This window comes from Oncorhynchus tshawytscha, unplaced genomic scaffold, assembly GCF_018296145.1.
Source record: "Oncorhynchus tshawytscha isolate Ot180627B unplaced genomic scaffold, Otsh_v2.0 Un_contig_1772_pilon_pilon, whole genome shotgun sequence".
NCBI classification, from domain to species: Eukaryota; Metazoa; Chordata; class Actinopteri; order Salmoniformes; family Salmonidae; genus Oncorhynchus; species Oncorhynchus tshawytscha.
Window position 1 is genome coordinate 35,001 of NW_024608668.1, and position 17,500 is coordinate 52,500.

At 46.0% G+C, this 17,500-nt stretch overlaps 1 pseudogene; it reads right to left on the reverse strand.

Moving 5' to 3' along the window:
• The window catches only part of LOC112249420, a 42,473-nt pseudogene extending 26,215 nt beyond the window's left edge, over positions 1 to 16,258 (reverse strand).
• Positions 16,259 to 17,500: the final 1,242 nt, after the last annotated feature.

Below are 17,500 nucleotides of genomic sequence, written 5' to 3' on the forward strand. Positions count from 1 at the left end.
AGGGAGGGAGGGAGGGAGGGAGGGAGGGAGGGAGGGAGGGAGGGAGGGAGGGAGGGAGGGAGATAGATAGATAGATAGATAGATAGATAGATAGATAGATAGATAGATAGATAGATAGATAGATAGATAGATAGATAGATAGATAGATAGATAGATAGATAGATAGATAGATAGATAGATAGATAGATAGATAGATAGATAGATAGATAGGCAGGCAGGTAGGTAGGCAGGTAGGTAGGCAGGCAGGCAGGCAGGCAGGCAGGCAGGCAGGCAGGCAGGCAGGCAGGCAGGCAGGCAGGCAGGCAGGCAGGTAGGTAGGTAGGTAGGTAGGTAGATAGATAGATAGATAGATAGATAGATAGATAGATAGATAGATAGATAGATAGATAGATAGATAGATAGATAGATAGATAGATAGATAGATAGATAGATAGATAGATAGATAGATAGATAGATAGATAGATAGATAGATAGATAGATAGATAGATAGATAGATAGATAGATAGATAGATAGATAGATAGATAGATAGATAGATAGATAGATAGATAGTAACCTGTGAATGGTCAGAACAGGCTTCTTGTTGTCAACGTCTGTGATGGAGACTCTGAACGTCCGGTAGACCACGTTACGCCCGTCTGTGATCTGGAACAGGAAAGAAATGTGTGATGACACCTAAAAATGTGTCTAATAACATGAAAATACTTCACTTTGATAACACTTTTAAGTTGCAATCAATCTATCTATCAATCTGCCAATTAATCAATAGGATATCTGAAGACATCGAAGCCCCTCTGATCTGGAGCTGGAAGCTGACCACACACACACACACACACACACACACACACACACACACACACACACACACACACACACACACCTACACACACACACACACACACACACGCACATACACACACACACACACCCACACACACCCACCCAACCACCCACAACCACCCAACCACCCACACCCCCACACCCAACCACCCACCCACACACCCACACATACACCCACACCCAACCACACACACCCACCCAACCACACACACTCACACCCACACACCCACACACCCACAACCACAACCACCCACCCACTCCCACACCCACACTCCCACACCCACACACCCACACACCCACAACCACCCACACCCACAACCACCCACACCCACACTCCCACACCCACACCCACTCCCACACCCACACTCCCACACACCCACACCCACACACCCACAACCACCCACACCCACAACCACCCACACTCCCACACCCACTCTCCTCTGACCAACCTGGAACTGGAAGCTGTCCATCCTGGCCTCGTCCTCCGCCGTGTGAACATAGAACACCTTACTCCCCGCCAACTGGAGCTGTGTAAACGTCGTGACGGCGACGCCGGGCCGGTCCGTGACCTCTAAACGACCTCTGGCAGGGTCACGGGTCAGGGTAAATGTCAGGCGCTCGTCGGGGGAGTTGAGGTCGGAGGTGCTGAGGAGGTCTGTGGTGAGGAGCGCCCGCCCCCCCTCTTTTAACGACACGCCCCTATTCACCACGACAACCGGGAACACCGCGTCCACCCCCCCGACTGTCACGTAGAAGTACCGGTCGATTAAAGGGTTCACGCCGTCGGTGACGTCGAACTTGACGAGGTCACGAACTCCTCCGAGCCCAGTGTGAATGTAGCGGATCAGACCAGAGTCGAGGTCGTCCTGGGTAAAGTTCATACCCACCGTCATGTTTAATAAAACCTTACGTGAAGCGACTACACCTGAGGAAGGGAAGTAAGAAGTGTAAAAACAAGGCTGGATAGGTCTGGGTCTGAAATGGGCCCTGGTACTAGATTAGTTAGGTTAGGTTTAGGATTTGATTAGATTAGGATAGGTCTGGGTCTGAAATGGGCCCTGGTACTAGATTAGTTAGGTTAGGTTTAGGATTTGATTAGATTAGGATAGGTCTGGGTCTGACATGGGCCCTGGTACTAGATTAGTTAGGTTAGGTTTAGGATTTGATTAGATTAGGATAGGTCTGGGTCTGAAATGGGCCCTGGTACTAGATTAGTTAGGCTAGGTTTAGGATTTGATTAGATTAGGATAGGTCTGGGTCTGAAATGGGCCCTGGTACTAGATTAGTTAGGTTAGGTTTAGGATTTGATTAGATTAGGATAGGTCTGGGTCTGAAATGGGCCCTGGTACTAGATTAGTTAGGCTAGGTTTAGGATTTGATTAGTTTAGGATAGGTCTGGGTCTGAAATGGGCCCTGGTACTAGATTAGTTAGGTTAGGTTTAGGATTTGATTAGTTTAGGATAGGTCTGGGTCTGAAATGGTCAAGGGTAGTGCACTAGATAGGGGACAGCATTTGGAATGCAGGCCAAGAGTAATCAGTAGAGTAAATTACTATTTTCTTCCGATCTTCCTACTCTAACATGGTTTACTTTCAGAACACCTTGACATTGCTATTATTTTCACTTCCAATTATAACTGTAATTGACTTTGCTAATACAGTTGAATATTGTACGTACATTTGAATTGTGTGTTGTATGTTTTATGTTGTTGTTGATCTAAATGTTGGTTACTGTCAACTATTGACAATATAAAATAAAATGTTTGGAAAAAAGGTAAGACAGTAGACCTTGATATGAAGTTGGAGACACCAGACGTTGCAGGCAGCCCTGCTCCGGATCCCTGCGGATGATAAACATCAGAGTCCCGTCCTCTGAGTCCAGATCGGTGGCTTTGAGGATCTTATTGGTGATGACTTTCCATTCCCTGAACTCCACCTCCAGCCCAGTGTTGATCGCCAGGCGAGGGGTCTCGTCGTCGACTGGTATCACCGTGACGATGACCTCCTTCTCTACGACGTGTTTCCCGTCCGTTACTTTCACCGAGAAGTTGTCGTGTCTCGTCTCAGAACCATCGTGTTCGTAGACGATGGTGGAACCGGTTCGGATCTGATCCAAGGTGAACGTCACAACGATAATGGTCCCTGTCGCCAGGTGCTGGACGATCTTCCCATGTTTTGGAGGAACCACGACCTCGAATTCCAAAACATCGCCCGGAACGTCGAGGTCGACCACATTGAGGATTGGAACGTCGACCGCGAGGCTCATCCCTTCCATGACCACGAACTCTCGCGTGAACACCTGAGGCTCCTCATCATTGTCTGGGAAGATCACAAAGGTCAAAATGTTCATCTCTGATTGGTTGATACCGTCTGAACACTGGAGTGTCGTCCTATCCTCGACGGGTTCCGTTCCTTTATGTATACTCTGAACGTAGACGACATTCCCGAGACGAACGTCTCGGTAGTGGAACGCCGTCACAGCGATTCCCGCTCTGGACTTCTCCGAGCCAGGACTGGCTGAGGTGATCTCTAAGTATCCGACTGTCGGCTGGACCAGGATGGTACAGAGAACAACGTCAACGTCAGTGTCAGAGTCCTCTACTCTGATGTTCTCTACTGTTACCACCTTCTTCTCTCCTTCCGTGACCTTTAACAGATCCCCGACACTGATTATGGGTGGAACGCTGTCAACAGGAAGTATCGACACCTGCACTTTGACCTTCTGAATGACCCGGTTGCCCCCGGAGATCCACGGACCAATCACAGTGAGCGTGAAGGTGTCGTTGTGTTTCCCAGGTCCAACCTCGCCACTGGTGTGGACATAGGTCACCTGGCCGTCGATGAAGTCACGCAGCGTCAGCCTATCAGAGGGAACGCCCTGCACCTGGACGACCCCGAAGCGAGGAGGTTGTTCGATGAGAAAGGTGAGGTCATCAACGTGCATCCTGCCGCTGACCTGGACTTTGTCTCCTGTGATTTGAATCTGTCCGTTCTCGTTTACCTCTATGATTATATGGAGTTCACGCGGTGTTGGAGGGGCCGTCGGTGGCGTTGCCACGACAGCCGGAGTAACAACGTTGATTCTGATCGTCACGTGAACCTTGTGGTATCCATCGCTAACGTCTACTTTTACGACATCACTCCCTGGACCGTTACCCCGGTGAATGTACACTACCACACCCCTGTGGATGTCTGCTAGGGTGAAATAGTTCCATACGGACAGATCTAAACCAACACATCTCAGAACGCCAAACTTTGGAACCTGGGTCACGATGAACGTGATATTATCAGCACTCGTATCCTGATCTGTAGCATCCAACACATCCTTAGTGAACACATACGTATTCTTTACATTGACGTTGAGGTCGACACCAGTTTTGGTGACTGGGGGTTTGTTATCCACTGGTTGCAGGTTGATAGTAAAGACTCCATCTACAGAGTGTCCTGCTGGATCTTTCACAATAAAGGTGAACTGGACCACTCTAGGTGTGGGTCCCAACTCCAGATCTGGTGGCTTATAGGCTACTTTGAGGTGGTTGACCTGTGCCTGGGTGAACTCAGTGACAACAACATTAGGGTTGTCAGTCAGGACGATATGGCCCAGTGGTGTTGGGTCGTTCTGGTCTGTGTTAGTGGGTGGGATAACGATAATATACCTCAGGTCTCTGTCGTCAGAGTCTACATCTGTGAAATGTAAACACGTCTTCAGTATCGGAGTGAGTTGGTACTCGTTGACGGTCAGGACTAGAGTGGAACCGGGGAAGGGTTCCGGTGCGAGGTCGTCGACCGGGTGGATTCCGACGAGGAACATGTTGTCGCCTGATTGGTTGGGAGGGACGTTGTCGTCCTGGCAACGGAACACTAATTGGTCAGTGAAGGTGGAGGTGAGTTGAGGTCCGGTGTGTTGGTAGAACACCCTACCCTCTGTTACATCTCGTTGGAGCCATTCGGTGACGACGCATTCGTAGACTCGCTCGGTGGTGTTGAATGTCCATCCGGTGAGGTCCACAGGTGGGTGTGATTGTCTGAGAAACACCTATAATACAATGCATTTCATAAAAGAAGAATCACAAAGACAAAATATAATAATGAAGGCAACGTACATTAAGAATCAAGGAACTCACCTGTCCGATGGTCGAGAACGGCGCCACGAGGACAAACTTCACTGTCGAGACTTCGGAATCAACATCCGTCGCACTTAGAACCACCGATGATATCATCTTGGTCTCCTTCCGGGACAGGATCAACCCGGTGTTGACATTGATGACCGGAGCCTCGTCGTCCATGGCGACAATCGTCACTGGGAACAGGAAGTCGACGTCGAGTTGCCCGTCCGTCATGCGGAACAGGATGTTATCGGAGAACGTTTCGGAACCGTCGTGTTCGTAGACAACCACTCCGCTGTCGAGTTGCGCCGGCGTAAAGAACTCCCGTTGCCGCGGTGACCCGAGAGGCGACCCGAGGACTGTCAGGACGCCGTGTTTACATCCTCGGAGGACGGTGATCCTGACGTCTGACAGGTTGTCTTCGTCGCTGATTCGGAGGTTATGGTTGGACGACAGCGGTCTGGACTGGCCCTTAAACAGCATCTGGGAAGGACAGAGAGAGAGAAAGGCAGAGGCCTCATAAGACATTATGTACCTTTGGAAAGTATTCAGACCCCTTGACTTTTTCCACATTTTGTGATGTTACAGCCTTATTCTAAAAATGTATGAATTTGTTTTTTCCCCTCATCAATCTAAGCACAATACTCCAAACACATTTATTGTTATATTTTTGCTCATTTATAAAAGCTTGGCACACCTGTATTTGGAGAGTTTCTCCCATTCTTCTCTGCAGATCCTCTCAAGCTCTGTCAGGTTGAATGGGGAGCGTTGATGCACAGGTCTCTCCAGAGATGTTTGATTGAGTTAAAGTCCGAGCTCTGGCTGGGCCACTCAAGGACATTCAGAGACTTGTTCCGAAGCCACTCCTGCATTGTCTTGGCTGTAGGGATGGTGCCAGGTTTCCTCCAGACGTGACGCTTGGCATTCAGGCCAAAGAGTTTAATCTTGGTTTCATCAGAGCAGAGACTCTTGTTTCTCATGGTCTGAGAGTCTTTAGGTGCCTTTGGCAAACTCCAAGCTTGCTGTCATGTGCCTTTTACTGAGGAGTGGCTTCCGTCTGGCCTCTCTACCATAAAAATCTGAGTGGTGGAGTGCTGCAGAGATGGTTGTCCTTCTGAAAGGTTTCCTATCTCCACAAAGGTACTCTGGAGCTCTGTCAGAGTGACCAACGCGTTCTTGGTCACCTCCCTGACCAAGGCCCTTCTCTCCCGATTGCTCAGTTTGGCCAGGCGGCCAGCTCTAGGAAGAGTCTTGGTGGTTCCAAACTTCTTCCATTTAAGAGTGATGGAGGCCACTGGGTTCTTGGGGACCTTCAATGCTGCAGACATTTTTTGTCACCCTTCCCCAGATCTGTGCCTCGACACAATCCTGTCTCGGAGCTCTACGGACAGTTCCTTCGACCTGGCTTGGTTTTTGCTCTGACATGCGCTGTCAACTGTGTGACCTTTATATAGACAGGTGTGTGCCTTTCCAAATCATATCCAATCAATTGAATTTACCACAAGTTGTAGAAGCATCTCAAATATGATCAATGAAAACAGGATGAACCTGAGCTCAATTTTGAGTCTCATAGCAAAGGGTCTGAATACTTGTGTAAATAAGGTGTTTCATGTGTATTTTTTTATACACTGATACATTATGGGGTATTGTTTTATACATTGATACATTATGGGGTATTGTTTTATACATTGATACATTATGGGGTATTGTTTTATACATTGATACATTATGGGGTATTGTTTTATACATTGATACATTATGGGGTATTGTTTTATACATTGATACATTATGGGGTATTGTTTTATACATTGATACATTATGGGGTATTGTTTTATACATTGATACATTATGGGGTATTGTTTTATACATTGATACATTATGGGGTATTGTGTGTTGATTGCTGAATATTTTTAGAACAAGGTTTTAAAGTAACACAACGTGGAAAAAGTCAAGGGGTCTGAATACTTTCTGGACAATTACACAATTTGATGGCGCATGTGTGTGTGTGTGTACGTGTGTGTGTGTGTGTGTGCGTGTGTGTGTGTCTGTGTGTGTGTGTGCGTGTGTGTGTGCGTGTGTGTGTGTGTGTGTGTGTGTGTGTGTGTGTGTGTCTCTCTCTCGAAGCTTCCCACCACTAGCTCTGACAAATTGAAAACTCTAGTCATTGGCGACTCCATTACCCGCAGTATTAGACTTCAAACGAATCATCCAGCGATCATACACTGTTCACCAGGGGGGCAGGGCTACCGACGTTAAGGCTAATCTGAAGATGGTGCTGGCTAAAGCTAAAACTGGCAAGTGTAGAGAGTATAGAGATATTGTTATCCACGTCGGCACCAACGATGTTAGGATGAAACAGTCAGTGGTCACCAAGCACAACATAGCTTCAGTGTGTACATTAGCTAGAAAGATGTGTCGGCATCGAGTAATTGTCTCTGGCCCCTCCCAGTTAGGGAGAGTGAGCTCTACAGCAGAATCTCACAACTCAATCGCTGGTTGAAAACGGTTTTCTGCCCCTCCCAAAATATAGAATTTGTAGATAATTGGCCCTCTTTCTGGGACTCACCCACAAACAGGACCAAGCCTGACCTGCTGAGGAGTGACGGACTCCATCCTAGCTGGAGGGGTGCTCTCATCTTATCTACCAACATAGACAGGGCTCTAACTCCTCTAGCTCCACAATGAAATAGGGTGCAGGCCAGGCAGCAGGCTGTTAGCCAGCCTGCCAGCATAGCGGAGTCTGCCACTAGCATAGTCAGTGTAGTCAGCTCAGCTATCACCATTGTGACCGTGTCTGTGCCTCGACCTGGGTTGGGCAAAACTAAACATGGCGGCGTTCGCCTTAGCAATCTCACTAGGATAAAGACCACCTCCATTCCTGTCAGTATTGAAAGAGATCATGATACCTCATATCTCAAAATAGGGCTACTTAATGTTAGATCCCTTACTTCAAAGGCAATTATAGTCAATGAACTAATCACTGATCATAATCTTGATGTGATTGGCCTGACTGAAACATGGCTTAAGCCTGATGAATTTACTGTGTTAAATGAGGCCTCACCTCCTGGCTACACTAGTGACCATACCCCCGTGCATCCCGCAAAGGCGGAGGTGTTGCTAACATTTACGATAGCAAATTTCAATTTACAAAAAAAAAATGACGTTTTCGTCTTTTGAGCTTCTAGTCATGAAATCTATGCAGCCAACTCAATCACTTTTTATAGCTACTGTTTACAGGCCTCCTGGGCCACATACAGCGTTCCTCAATGAGTTCCCTGAATTCCTATCGGACCTTGTAGTCATAGCAGATAATATTCTAATCTTTGGTGACTTTAATATTCACATGAAAAAGTCCACAGACCCACTCCAAAAGGCTTTCGGAGCCATCATCGACTCAGTGGGTTTTGTCCAACATGTCTCTGTACCCACTCACTGTCACAGTCATACGCTGGACCTAGTTTTGTCCCATGGAATAAATGTTGTGGATCTTAATGTTTTTCCTCATAATCCTGGACTATCGGACCACCATTTTATTACGTTTGCAATTGCAACAAATAATCTGCTCAGACCCCAACCAAGGAACATCAAAAGTCGCGCTATAAATTCACAGACTACACAAAGATTCCTTGATGTCCTTCCAGATTCCCTCTGTCTACCCAAGGACGCCAGAGGACAAAAATCAATTAACCACCTAACTGAGGAACTCAATTTAACCTTGCGCAATACCCTAGATGCAGTTGCACCCCTAAAAACTAAAAACATTTCTCATAAGAAACTAGCTCCCTGGTACACAGAAAATACCCGAGCTCTGAAGCAAGCTTCCAGAAAATTGGAACGGAAATGGCGCCACACCAAACTGGAAGTCTTCCGACTAGCTTGGAAAGACAGTACCGTGCAGTACCGAAGAGCCCTTACTGCTGCTCGATCATCCTATTTTTCAAACTTAATTAAGGAAAATAAGAACAATCCGAAATTCCTTTTTGATACTGTCGCAAAGCTAACTAAAAAGCAACATTCCCCAAGAGAGGATGACTTTCACTTTAGCAGTGATAAATTCATGAACTTCTTTGAGGAAAAGATCATGATCATTAGAAAGCAAATTACGGACTCCTCTTTAAATCTGCGTATTCCTTCAAAGCTCAGTTGTCCTGAGTCTGCACAACTCTCCCAGGACCTAGGATCAAGAGAGACGCTCAAGTGTTTTAGTAATATATCCCTTGACACAATTATGAAAATAATCATGGCCTCTAAACCTTCAAGCTGCATACTGGACCCTATTCCAACTAAACTACTGAAAGAGCTGCTTCCTGTGCTTGGCCCTCCTATGTTGAACATAATAAACGGCTCTCTATCCACCGGATGTGTACCAAACTCACTAAAAGTGGCAGTAATAAAGCCTCTCTTGAAAAAGCCAAACCTTGATCCAGAAAATATAAAAACTATCGGCCTATATCGAATCTTCCATTCCTCTCAAAAATTTTAGAAAAGGCTGTTGCGCAGCAACTTACTGCCTTCCTGAAGACAAACAATGTATACGAAATGCTTCAGTCTGGTTTTAGACCCCATCATAGCACTGAGACGGCACTTGTGAAGGTGGTAAATGACATTTTAATGGCATCGGACCGAGGCTCTGCATCTGTCCTCGTGCTCCTAGACCTTAGTGCTGCTTTTGATACCATCGATCACCACATTCTTTTGGAGAGATTGGAAACCCAAATTGGTCTACACGGACAAGTTCTGGCCTGGTTTAGATCTTATCTGTCGGAAAGATATCAGTTTGTCTCTGTGAATGGTTTGTCCTCTGACAAATCAACTGTAAATTTCGGTGTTCCTCAAGGTTCCGTTTTAGGACCACTATTGTTTTCACTATATATTTTACCTCTTGGGGATGTTATTCGAAAACATAATGTAAACTTTCACTGCTATGCGGATGACACACAGCTGTACATTTCAATGAAACATGGTGAAGCCCCAAAATTGCCCTTGCTAGAAGCATGTGTTTCAGACATAAGGAAGTGGATGGCTGCAAACTTTCTACTTTTAAACTCGGACAAAACAGAGATGCTTGTTCTAGGTCCCAAGAAACAAAGAGATCTTCTGTTGAATCTGACAATTAATCTTAATGGTTGTACAGTCGTCTCAAATAAAACTGTGAAGGACCTCGGCATTACTCTGGACCCTGATCTCTCTTTTGAAGAACATATCAAGACCATTTCAAGGACAGCTTTTTTCCATCTACGTAACATTGCAAAAATCAGAAACTTTCTGTCCAAAAATGATGCAGAAAAATTCATCCATGCTTTTGTCACTTCTATGTTAGACTACTGCAATGCTCTACTTTCCGGCTACCCGGATAAAGCACTAAATAAACTTCAGTTGGTGCTAAATGCTAGAATCCTGACTAGAACCAAAATTTTTTATCATATTACTCCAGTGCTAGCCTCTCTACACTGGCTTCCTGTCAAAGCAAGGGCTGATTTCAAGGTTTTACTGCTAACCTACAAAGCATTACATGGGCTTGCTCCTACCTATCTCTCTGATTTGGTCCTGCCGTACATACCTACACGTACGCTACGGTCACAAGACGCAGGCCTCCTAATTGTCCCTAGAATTTCTAAGCAAACAGCTAGAGGCAGGGCTTTCTCCTATAGAGCTCCATTTTTATGGAACGGTCTGCCTACCCATGTCAGAGACGCAAACTCGGTCTCAACCTTTAAGTCTTTACTGAAGACTCATCTCTTCAGTGGGTCATATGATTGAGTGTAGTCTGGCCCAGGAGTGGGAAGGTGAACGGAAAGGCTCTGGAGCAACGAAGCGCCCTTGCTGTCTCTGCCTGGCCGGTTCCCCTCTTTCCACTGGGATTCTCTGCCTCTAGCCCTATTACAGGGGCTGAGTCATTGGCTTACTGGGCTCTCTCATGCCATCCCTGGAAGGGGTGCGTCACCTGAGTGGGTTGATTCACTGATGTGGTCATCCTGTCTGGGTTGGCGCCCCCCTTGGGTTGTGCCATGGCGGAGATCTTTGTGGGCTATACTCGGCCCTGTCTCAGGATGGTAAGTTAGTGGTTGAAGATATCCCTCTAGTGGTGTGGGGGCTGTGCTTTGGCAAAGTGGGTGGGGTTATATCCTTCCTGTTTGGCCCTGTCCGGGGGTGTCCTCGGATGGGTCCACAGTGTCTCCTGACCCCTCCTGTCTCAGCCTCCAGTATTTATGCTGCAGTAGTTTATGTGTCGGGGGCTAGGGTCAGTTTGTTATATCTGGAGTACTTCTCCTGTCCTATTCGGTGTCCTGTGTGAATCTAAGTGTGCGTTCTCTAATTCTCTCCTTCTCTCGGAGGAGGACCTGAGCCCTAGGACCATGCCCCAGGATTACCTGACATGATGACTCCTTGCTGTCCCCAGTCCACCTGGCCGTGCTGCTGCTCCAGTTTCAACTGTTCTGCCTTCTTATTATTCGAACATGCTGATAATTTATGAACATTTGAACATCTTGGCCATGTTCTGTTATAATCTCCACCCGGCACAGCCAGAAGAGGACTGGCCACCCCACATATGCTCTCTCTAATTCTCTCTTTTTTTCTCTCTCTCGGAGGACCTGAGCCCTAGGACCATGCCTCAGGACTACCTGACATGATGACTCCTTGCTGTCCCCAGTCCATCTGACCGTGCTGCTGCTCCAGTTTCAACTGTTCTGCCTTATTATTATACGACCATGCTGGTCATTTATGAACATTTGAACATCTTGGCCATGTTCTGTTATAATCTCCACCCGGCACAGCCAGAAGAGGACTGGCCACCCCACATAGCCTGGTTCCTCTCTAGGTTTCTTCCTAGGTTTTGGCCTTTCTAGGGAGTTTTTCCTAGCCACCGTGCTTCTACACCTGCATTGCTTGCTGTTTGGGGTTTTAGGCTGGGTTTCTGTACAGCACTTTGAGATATCAGCTGATGTACGAAGGGCTATATAAATACATTTGATTTGATTTGATTTGTGTGTGTGTGTGTGTGTCTCTCTGTGTGTGTGTGTGTGTGTGTGTGCATGCGTTGTTTGTACCTGTCCAGTATTGATGGTGACTACAGGAGCCAGTGTGTTCATGGGTTTGACTACTATCATGAAGGAGAACCGTTCTGAAGCGACCCCGTCTGAATCCACGACCTCCATCTCTACATGGACGATCCTCTCAGAGGGACGACCAGAATCCTGGGGCAACAATGACTTTATTTACACTATGTTCTTATTTATATTTGACAAATTTGAAATACTTTGGTCACTCCAAAGATACGTCATAAATAATGTAATTGGGAAAATTAACACAATATACAAATACTCAAAGACTCACCTCTGCTGGAGGTCTGTAGGCGATCTTCAGGTCTTTGACGTCCCGCTGACGGAACGACGCGATTGGCTGGTTCTGGTCGTCCGTGCTGATGATGTCACCTTGGTCTGGAGCCAATGTAGTGAGGATGTTGAAGATGAGGTCATCAGAGGCGGACTCTGCGTCTTCCGCTGCCAACACGTCACCTGTGATGGCCGTCATCACAAACTGGTCCACCTATATAGTGAATAAACATTTTTTTTAAATACAGAAATAAATATTTTGATCAGAATGTTGCGTCGTTGTATTTTACACGTGTAAAGTTGTCTTGTTGTTGGGTGATTGTGATACGGTGTAAGTGTTAATCATTGAATAAATAAATAGACCGATCAATCACTCAATCCGTCCGTCAATCAATGAATCAATAATAGGTGTACCTCCATCATCATCATAGTGAGAAAGCTGGGTCTGGGAGGGCTGTTGGTGATACCCTCTCGGATCCTGAATAGAATACATCACACATACATCACACAAGATGACCTCAGAAGTGACCTCAGAGATGACTCCAGAGATGACCTCAGAAGTGACCCCAGAGATGACCCCAGAAGTGACCCCAGAGATGACCCCAGAGATGACCCCAGAGGGTCACATATGGTAACACATGTATGAAAGCGTTTAAGTGACCCTAGAGATGACCCCAGAGATGACCCCAGAGGGTCACATATGGTAACACATGTATGAAAGCGTTTAAGTGACCCCAGAGATGACCCCAGAGATGACCCCAGAGACGACCCCAGAGATGACCCCAGAGACGACCCCAGAGATGACCCCAGAGATGACCCCAGAGATGACCCCAGAAGTGACCCCAGAGATGACCCCAGAGATGACCCCAGAGATGACCCCAGAGGGTCACATATGGTAACACGTATGAAAGCGTTTGTTAAAACACTTCCGTCCAAAGGGCTCCTCGACGGAAAACCAGATAGCATCTAATGACAAAGGACTGGACTATTCTTTACGTAGTACCCTATTCTCTACATAACACCTTGTTCTCTACGTAGTGCCCTATTCTCTACAAAGTACCCTATTCTCTACATAGTACCCTGTTCTCTACATAGCACCCTAATCTCTACATAGTACCCTATTCTCTACATAGTACCCTATTCTCTACAAAGTACCCTATTCTCTATAAAATATCATATTCTCTACATAGTACCCTATTCTCTACATAGTACCATATTCTCTATAAAATATCATATTCTCTACATAGTACCCTATTCTCTACATAGTACCCTATTCTCTACATAGTACCCTATTCTCTATATAGTACCCTAATCTCTACATAGTACCCTATTCTCTACATAGTAGCCTATTCTCTATATAGTACCCTATTCTCTACATAGTACCCTATTCTCTACATAGCACCCTAATCTCTACATAGTACCCTATTCTCGATATAGTACCCTATTCTCTAGAAAGTACCCTAATCTCTACAAAGAACCCTATTCTCTATATAGAACCCTAATCTCTACATAGTACCCTAATCTCTACATCGTACCCTATTCTCTACGTAGTACCCTATTCTATACAAAGTACCCTATTCTCTACATAGTACCCTAATCTCTACATAGAACCCTATTCTCTATGTAGTACCCTATTTTCTACATATCACCCTGTTCACTACGTAGTACCCTATTCTCTACATAGTACCCTAATCTCTACATAGAACCCTATTCTCTATATAGAACCTTAATCTCTACATAGTACCCTAATCTCTACATAGTACCCTATTCTCTACAAAATACCCTATTCTCTACAAAGTACCATATTCCCTATAAAATATCATATTCTCTACATAGTACCCTATTCTCTACATAGTACCCTATTCTCTATAAAATATCATATTCTCTACATAGTACCATATTCCCTATAAAATATCATATTCTCTACATAGTACCCTATTCTCTATAAAATATCATATTCTCTACATAGTACCATATTCCCTATAAAATATCATATTCTCTACATAGTACCCTATTCTCTACATAGTACCATATTCTCTACATAGTACCCTGTTCTCTACATAGTACCCTGTTCTCTATGTAGTACCCTATTCTCTACATAGTACCATATTCTCTACATAGTACCCTGTTCTCTACATAGTACCCTGTTCTCTATGTTGTACCCTATTCTCTACATAGTACCCTATTCTCTATATAGTACCCTATTCTCTACATAGTACCATATTCTCTACATAGTACCCTGTTCTCTACATAGTACCCTGTTCTCTATGTAGTGCCCTGTTCTCTACATAGTACCCTGTTCTCTATAAAATATCATATTCTCTATATAGTACCCTATTCTCTACATAGTACCCTATTCTCTACATAGTACCCTATTCTCTACATAGTACCCTGTTCTCTATGTAGTACCCTGTTCTCTACATAGTACCCTGTTCTCTACATAGTACCCTATTCTCTACATAGTACCCTGTTCTCTACATAGCACCCTATTCTCTACATAGTACCCTATTCTCTACATAGTACCCTGTTCTCTATGTAGTACCCTGTTTTCTACATAGTACCCTGTTCTCTACATAGTACCCTATTCTCTACATAGTACCCTATTCTCTATATAGTACCCTATTCTCTACATAGTACCATATTCTCTACATAGTACCCTGTTCTCTATGTAGTACCCTGTTCTCTACATAGTACCCTGTTCTCTACATAGTACCCTATTCTCTACATAGTACCCTGTTCTCTACATAGCACCCTATTCTCTACATAGTACCCTATTCTCTACATAGTACCCTGTTCTCTATGTAGTACCCTGTTTTCTACATAGTACCCTGTTCTCTACATAGTACCCTATTCTCTACATAGTACCCTATTCTCTATATAGTACCCTATTCTCTACATAGTACCATATTCTCTACATAGTACCCTATTCTCTACATAGTACCATATTCTCTACGTAGTACCCTATTCTCTATATAGTACCCTATTCTCTACATAGTACCCTATTCTCTACATAGTACCCTATTCTCTACATAGTACCCTATTCTCTACATATAACCCTATCCTCTATATAGTACCCAAAGACAAAGTTAGAAAACACAAACAATGCAAACCTGACTGTGATGAGGAAGTACTCCTGCTGTGTGGCCCTCCCGTGTTGGTCTAGTAACTCTGCTAGCATGGGGATGTAGTCGATATAAGGTGAGTCAGAGGTAGGGGTGAGTTTATAACGAACACCCATGTTGACGAAAGCATTGCAGTCCGTCGGTTGACCGTTGGTGACGTAATTCAAAAGAGTTCCATGTCTGGGGAAACCGCTCGTTCCGATCAACAAGGTGAGTTTACACCGCGACGCGGAACCGAAACCGGACCCGCTAAATGGAATCCCCAAGCTCTGACCATTGATGGCGCTAGAGATCCCATCCAGCTCGCTCACGACCAGCGGAGTGTTCGTGGTCACGACCTCTCGACCGTTCGCGGTCGCCTCGACCTCTAAGGTCAGCGGTATAACCAGCGTGTCCGTCTGCGTGTCATACCTCACCTGTAACCTCACCGTATCCCTGGTGATGACCTTTGACCCGAAATGCATGTACTTCACCTGGCCTTTCTCGAACGCGCACGGGAACTTCTTTGGGGTGAGTGTTCCCGGTATGACAGCGCGGTCGAAGACCGTGACGTAGCAGGAGTCGCCTGGAAGGACTCTGGTCACTAGGTCACAGAGAGGATCCAGGTAGGCCCAACTCCCCCGGGGGACCTTCAGCCCTCTGTTGCCCAGGATGATGGACCCTGGCTGGGGTCGGGGGCGATGGTGGTAATGGTGCCAGTTGGTCCCTTCTACAGACGGACAACAGAGATCCAGAATGAGAGAGATACAGAGATATATCAGAGGTTGCCGTTTCTGTTTGGCCGGTGTTGTTTGGTGTCGGTGTTGACGTCCAGGGCTGGACTCAGGATCCAGCTCTTCTCCTGCAGTTGTTGTAGCCATTGTGTTCGCTTTCTCTCTGTCTGTCAGGACTGTGGCTGCTGGAGGCCCTTTATATACCGAGACCCTCCTCTGAGACCCTCCTCTGAGACCCTCCTCTGAGACCCTCCTCTGCCTCCCTTTCCCAAACCCACTCCTCATATCTCGCTCTTTTACAGACCCTTCTCTCTCCCTCCAACCCTCTCTCCATGCACACTTTTTCTCACACCCCTCCCTCACTCTACAAACATTTACTGAGGGGGCGGAAGGCACTCCAAAGTCACTCCCACCAAACTGAGTAAAACCCCTTAGAACAAATACCTCTCCACACATTACCGCTCCACACATTACCTCTCCACACATTACCTCTCCACACATTACCTCTCCACAGATTACCTCTCTACACATTACCTCTCCACACGTTACCGCTCCACACATGATCTCTAGACACATTACCGCTCCACACGTTACCTCTCCACACATTACCTCTCCACACATTACCTCTCCACACATTACCTCTCTACACATTACCTCTCCACACGTTACCGCTCCACACATGACCTCTAGACACGTTACCTCTCCACACGTTACCTCTCCACACGTTACCTCTAGACACATTACCTCTCCACACATTACCTCTCCACACATTACCGCTCCACACATGACCTCTAGACACATTACCTCTCCACACATTACCGCTCCACACATGACCTCTAGACACATTACCTCTCCACACATTACCTCTCCACAGATTACCGCTCCACACATGACCTCTAGACACATTACCTCTCCACACATTACCGCTCCACACATGACCTCTAGACACATTACCTCTCCACACATTACCTCTCCACACATTACCTCTCTACACATTACCGCTCCACACATGACCTCTAGACACATTACCTCTCCACAGATTACCTCTCCACACATTACCTCTCCACAGATTACCTCTCCACACATTACCTCTCCACACATTACCTCTCCACACATTACCTCTCCACAGATTACCTCTCCACACGTTACCTCTCCACAGATTACCTCTCCACACATTACCTCTCTACACATTACCTCTCCACAGATTACCTCTCCACACGTTACCTCTCCACAGATTACCTCTCCACAGATTACCTCTCCACACATTACCTCTCCACAGATTACCTCTCCACACATTACCTCTCCACACATTACCTCTCCACACATTACCTCTCCACACATTACCTCTCCACACATTACCTCTCCACAGATTACCTCTCCACACATTAC